This window comes from Hemitrygon akajei, chromosome 28, assembly GCF_048418815.1.
Source record: "Hemitrygon akajei chromosome 28, sHemAka1.3, whole genome shotgun sequence".
NCBI classification, from domain to species: domain Eukaryota; kingdom Metazoa; phylum Chordata; class Chondrichthyes; order Myliobatiformes; family Dasyatidae; genus Hemitrygon; species Hemitrygon akajei.
The window spans coordinates 8,222,644-8,229,083 of record NC_133151.1 but is presented as its reverse complement, the minus strand read 5'-3'; the positions used below and the strand labels follow the sequence as shown (position 1 = coordinate 8,229,083).

The following is a 6,440-nucleotide window of genomic DNA, read 5'->3' as shown; positions in this document are numbered from 1 at the left end:
GGTGCCGGAGCAGGCCCGACGGCCCATCGAGCCCTGCTGGCCATCTGTCAGCCCTCTGTCTGGAACCACCTCAGTCCCGATTCACCGGCCTGTCCAGGCGCTGCGTGAATGATACGTTCCACCGTTCATGGTGTCAGGGAATGAGGCCGTTTGGCCCATCGAGTCCAGCCCCGCTCTCAGAGATTCCCCCACACTCACAAGCTGATTCTCTGTACCTTTCGCATCAATTGTCACGTTTAAAGATTAGATTCGATTCACCAGTCACACGTCCGTCGAGACGTACAGGGAAAAGTATGGGTTCGCGCCAGTGACTAACACGGGCTGAGGATGTGCTGGGGGCTTCCTCTCCCCTTCCCCCCCACCCCCCTGCCCGCCCTCTCTCATTCTCACTGCTTGGGTGGGCAGGGTCGGGGCTGGGGCTGACGGACAGTGGTCCTCCCTGCACTGCCAGCGCCCATTCGTCACGTCTCAGCGGCCCCCTGTGAGGGGCGCCCACCTCCCCTCTGATTTATCAGTCCCATTCTTCGGGGGAGGGAGAGAGGCAGGGTAAGGGTGTCAAAGGTCATGGGGGGAGGGCAGCAGAATGGGTTTGAGGGGGAAAGTAAATCGGCCGCGATGGAATGACGGAACAGACTGGATGGGCCGAATGGCCGAATCGGCTCCAGTTTCTCATGGAGTTAAACATGGGGGGGCGGGGGGAAGGTACTCGGAGTTCATTGACGTTGCGGCGGTGGTAAGGGAACCCAGGAGCGCGTTCACCGGGTGAAATAGTGATAGAGAAATATTAAAGGTAAAGAAATAGTGGATGCATTAGTGACAATTTTTCAAAACTCCTTAGATTCTGGATTAGTTCCTGAGGATTGGAGGGTGGCTAATGTAACCCCACTTTTTAAAAAAGGAGGGAGAGAGAAACTGGGGAATTATAGACCGGTTAGTCTGACATCGGTGGTGGGGAGAATGGTAGAGTCGGTTATCAAAGATGTGATAACAGCACATTTGGAAAGAGGTGAAATTATCGGACAAAGTCAGCATGGATTTGTGAAAGGAAAATCATGTCTGATGAATCTTATAGAATTTTTTGAGGATGTAACTAGTAGAGTGGATAGGGGAGAGCCAGTGGATGTGGTATATTTGGATTTTCAAAAGGCTTTTGACAAGGTCCCACACAGGAGATTAGTTTGCAAACTTAAAGCACACGGTATTGGGGGTATGGTATTGATGTGGATAGAGAATTGGTTGGCAGACAGGAAGCAAAGAGTGGGAGTAAACGGGACCTTTTCAGAATGGCAGGCAGTGACCAGTGGGGTACCGCAAGGCTCAGTGCTGGGACCCCAGTTGTTTACAATATATTAATGATTTAGATGAGGGAATTAAATGCAGCATCTCCAAGTTTGTGGATGACACGAAGCTAGGCGGCGGTGTTAGCTGTGAGGAGGATGCTAAGATGATGCAGGGTGACTTGGATAGGTTAGGTGAGTGGGCAAATTCATGGCAGATGCAATTTAATGTGGATAAATGTGAGGTTATCCACTTTGGTTGCAAGAACAGGAAAACAGATTATTATCTGAATGGTGGCCGATTAGGAAAAGGGGAGGTACAACGAGACCTGGGTGTCATTGTACACCAGTCATTGAAGGTGGGCATGCAGGTACAGCAGGCGGAGAAAAAGACAAATGGTATGTTGGCATTCATAGCAAAAGGATTTGAGTACAGGAGCAGGGAGGTTCTACTGCAGTTGTACAAGGCCTTGGTGAGACCGCACCTAGAGTATTGTGTGCAGTTTTAGACAATAGACGGTAGGTGCAGGAGTAGGCCATTCGGCCCTTCTAGCCAGCACCACCATTCACTGTGATCATGGCTGATCATACACAATCGGTACCCCATTCCTGCCCTCTCCCCATATCCCTTGACCCTGCTATCTGTAAGAGCTCTATCTAACTCTCTCTTGAATGCATCCAGAGACTTGGCCTCCACTGCCTTCTGGGGCAGAGCATTCCACATATCCACCACTCTCTGGGTGAAAAAGTTTTTCTGCATCTCTGTTCTAAATGGCCTACCCCTTATTCTTAAACTGTGGCCTCTAGTTCTGGACTCCCCCAACATTGGGAACATGTTTCCTGCCTCCAGTGTGTCCAATCCCTTAATAATCTTATATGTTTCAATCAGATCCCCTCTCATCCTTCTAAATTCCAGTGTATACAAGCCCAGTCGCTCTAATCTTTCAACATATGACAGTCCCGCCATTCCGGGAATTAACCTTGTGAACCTACACTGCACTCCCTCAATAGCAAGAATGTACTTCCTCAAATTTGGAGACCAAAACTGCACACAATACTCCAGGTGGGGTCTCACCAGGGCCCTGTACAGCTGCAGAAGGACCTCTTTGCTCCTACACTCAACTCCCCTTGTTATGAAGGCCAACATGCCATTAGCTTTCTTCACTGCCTGCTGTACCTGCATGCTTGCTTTCATTGACTGATGTACAAGAACACCTAGATCTCGTTGTACTTCCCCTTTTCCTAACTTGACTCCATTTAGATAGTAATCTGCCCTCCTGTTCTTGCCACCAAAGTTCTTGCCATCACATGAAACTGCATCTGCCATACATTTGCCCACTCACCCAACCTGTCCAAGTCACCCTGCATTCTCATAACATCCTCCTGACATTTCACACTGCCACCCAGCTTTGTGTCATCAGCAAATTTGCTAATGTTACTTTTAATCCCTTCACCTAAATCATTCATGTATATTGTAAACAGCTGCGGTCCCAGCACTGAACCTTGCAGTACCCCACTGGTCACAGCCTGCCATTCCGAAAGGGACCCGTTAATCACTACTCTTTGTTTTCTGTCAGCCAGCCAATTTTCAATCCATGTCAGTACTCTGCCCCAATACCATGTGCCCTAATTTTGCCCACTAATCTCCTATGTGGGGCTTTATCAAAAGTTTTCTGGAAGTCCAGGTACACTACATCCACTGGCACTCCCTTGTCCATTTTCATAGTTACATCCTCAAAAAACTCCAGAAGATTAGTCAAGCATGATTTTCCCTTCATAAATCCATGCTGACTCGGACTGATCCTTCTACTGCTATCCAAATGTGTCGTAATTTCCTCTTTTATAATTGACTCCAGCATCTTTCCCACCACTGACGTCAGGCTGGCCGGTCTATAATTCCCTGTTTTCTCTCTCCCTCCTTTCTTGAAAAGTGGGACAACATTAGCCACTCTCCAGTTTGGTCCCCTAATCTGAGGAAAGACATTCTTGCCGTAGAGGGAGTACAGAGAAGGTTCACCAGATTGATTCCTGGGATGGCAGGACTTTCATATGAAGAAAGACTGGATTGACTAGGCTTATACTCACTAGAATTTAGAAGATTGAGGGGGGATCTTATTGAAACGTATAAAATTCTAAAGGGATTGGACAGGCTAGATGCAGGAAGATTGTATCTGATGTTGGGGAAGTCCAGAACGAGGGGTCACAGTTTAAGGATAAAGGGGAAGCCTTTTAGGACCGAGATGAGGAAAAACTTCTTCACACAGAGAGTGGTGAATCTGTGGAATTCTCTGCCACAGGAAACATTTGAGGCCGGTTCATTGGCTATATTTAAGAGGAAGTTAGATATGGCCCTTGTGGCTAAAGGGATCAGGGGGTATGGAGAGAAAGCAGGTACAGGGTTCTGAGTTGGATGATCAGCCATGATCATACTGAATGGCGGTGCAGGCTCGAAGGGCCGAATGGCCTACTCCTGCACGTATTTTCTATGTTTCTAAAGGTACGAGCAGGGGTGCGCCCGGAACTGGATTCAGTGGATTCAGGATTCTGGGAATTCCAGCCGTCCATCAAACCCCTCCCCCCCCCACCCCGGTTACCAAGGCCAGGACCGAGCGGGAGTCCCGGTTTCAAAGCGAACCAGACACGAATCGGGGGGAAATTCAGAGGGAGCGGGATGGGGGGGGGGGGGGCGGTTGGAGAGAGACCGCCGATTCCAGAGGGTCAATCCAGGCCTCGTGACAAGCCCTCGTTTGTAACCCATTCTTGAGCAAGATGGGGAGGCTGCCTGGTTACAGAGGCTCTGACTGAAAATGTGACCTTTGGAAACTGTCTGGAAACAAACCCTTCGGCCCATTGAGCTTATTCTGACCCTCAAGACGGTTCAAATTTTGGATGAATATACCCAGGTCATCAATGCCCTAAAAAAAAAATTTGCCTGTGCATGAAAAGTTGGGGTGTGCATAAATCAACATAAATTGTGCATAAATTAGACTGAAGAATAGACATAACGTTGAGAGGGAAAGAAAGTCAGACTGAAGTAGTGTTAGGATTTTTTTTCCCCGGGTCGGTTCAAGAGGGGTTGAGTCTTGACCTTTGGGCGCCACTGCACAAGTTCGTAAGAGGGTTATAAACTCGGCCAACTCCTCCCCACCATCGAGGTCACCTGCAGAAGGCGGTGTCCATCATTAAGGACCCCCACCACCCAGGACGTGCCCTTTCCTCATTGCCCCCATCAGGGAGGAGGTGCAGGGGCCTGAAGAGACGCACTCAACGATTCAGGGGCAGATTCTTCCCCTCCGCCATCAGCTTTCTGGACGGGCAGTGAACACTACCTCACTAATTCTGCTCTCTTATCGCACCAATTAAATAAAACTTCAGTTGTAATTGACGCTGTATCCTGTGCTGCTGCCGCAAAGCGACGAACTTGGCGACCTGTCGGTGACAATAAACCTGATTTAGGAGATCCAGGTTGGAATTGGATGGAGTCCCGCCTCTCTCTTACAGAGCCTCCTGCGTTGGGAGTTCCCACGCCAGGTCGCGGTGCAACGGGTCAGAATGCTTTCTCCCCTGGGGAAACCCCCGCCCCCTCCTGCGGGCGGACAGTGCCGGGGGTCGGGATCGAACCGGGCTCTTCCTGGGGGCGGCAGCGAGCGGCCGGGCTGGATCTGACACGCTGCCCCCTGCTGGAGGCGTGCGGTAATGCCGCCGCCTGCGGTGACACTGAGCCGCTTCTGCCGAGCACGGTATTGCAGGGGCCGGGGTGAAGTGGGATTAAGGAAAGCACTCGAGTGCGGGAAGGGATAACAGACGAAAGGTGTGCCTGGAGGTAGGGGACGGTCCTGAATGAAAACTTGGCTTCAGTATTCACCAGGGAGAGGCACCGAGGCCGGATGGGCTGGCCAAGGGGGTGTACGGTGTGCTGGCCTCCATTACTCGGGCTTTTGAGTTACGCTGCGGCTCTGTAAGTCCCTGGTCCGGCCACGCTCGGGAGCATTGTGTTCAGCCCTGTTCGGACGTGGGGGCTTTGCGTAGGGTGCAGTGAAGATTTACCAGGACGTCCATTGCAATGTGTTGGTCCGTGGCCTCCTCCTGTGCCCAGGTGTGAGGCCCCCCCTCGGGGTGGAGGAGCGACACCTCATATTCCATCTGGGTAGCCTCCAACCCGATGGCGTGAACATCGACTTCTCCCGATGAACAAATTCGCTCCCCCCCCACCCACCTTCCTCTATTTCCCACTTTTGCACCTTTTACTACTTTGCATCTCCCTATTACTCCCCTCCTTCCCCCACCCCCCCCCCCCTTCCTGCTCTTCCTCACCCTCCTGGCTTCCCCGATCACCTTCCGGCTAGCCTCATCCCCCCTCCTCTCTATTCTGGCAACTTCCCACTTCCTTCTCAGCCCTGACGAAGGGTCTCGGCCCGAAACGTCGACTTCCCCACGGATGCTGTCTGACCTGCTGAGTTCCTCCGGCATTTTGTGTGTGTTGCGCGATTCCCTGACTAATGACATTTCACTTTGGGATTGGCAACATCTCCTCGATCTCCATCGGCGCAGGAGCACCACCAGACTGTGTGCTCGCCACCCCCCCCCCCCTCCCTCCGGCTCCACTCTCTTTACACCTACGACCGTGCGGCTGAACACAGCTCCAACGCCGTGTACGAGTTTGCTGACGACTCCACTGTTGCGGGCCAAATCCAAGGTGGTGATGAATCAGCGCACAGGAGGGAGATTGAAAATCTGGTCCGAGTGGTGTCATAACAACAACCCCTCGCTCAATGTCAGCGAGACCAAGGATTGTAGATCTCAGGAGAGGGAAACCAGTTCCAGAGGTTCTCATCGGAGGATCAGAGGTGGGGAGGGTCGGCAACTTTAAATTCCTGGTTTTTACTATTTCAGAGGACCCGTCCTGGGCCCAGCACGTGAGTGCAATTGTGAAGAAAGCACAGCAGTGCCTCTACTTCCTCAGGAGTCTGCGGAGATTCAGCAGGACATCCAAAACTTTGACAAGCTTCTGTAGGTGTGTGGTGGGGCATGTATTGACTGGCTGTGTCACAGCCTGGTATGTAAACACCAGTCCCTTCAACGGAAAATCCCACAGAAGGTAGTGGATCCGGCCCATCCATCACGGGTAAAGCCCTCCCAACTACTGAGCACGTCTACATGAAA

General features: G+C 51.4%; 1 long non-coding RNA gene across 1 annotated transcript; it reads left to right on the top strand.

The window, feature by feature from the left end:
• Positions 1 to 3,814: 3,814 nt before the first annotated feature.
• On the top strand, positions 3,815 to 4,662 carry LOC140717467 (uncharacterized). The gene is made up of 2 exons (XR_012096556.1): positions 3,815 to 4,446; positions 4,554 to 4,662. It is a non-coding gene; the product is annotated as an uncharacterized lncRNA (long non-coding RNA).
• The last annotated feature ends 1,778 nt before the right edge of the window (positions 4,663 to 6,440 follow it).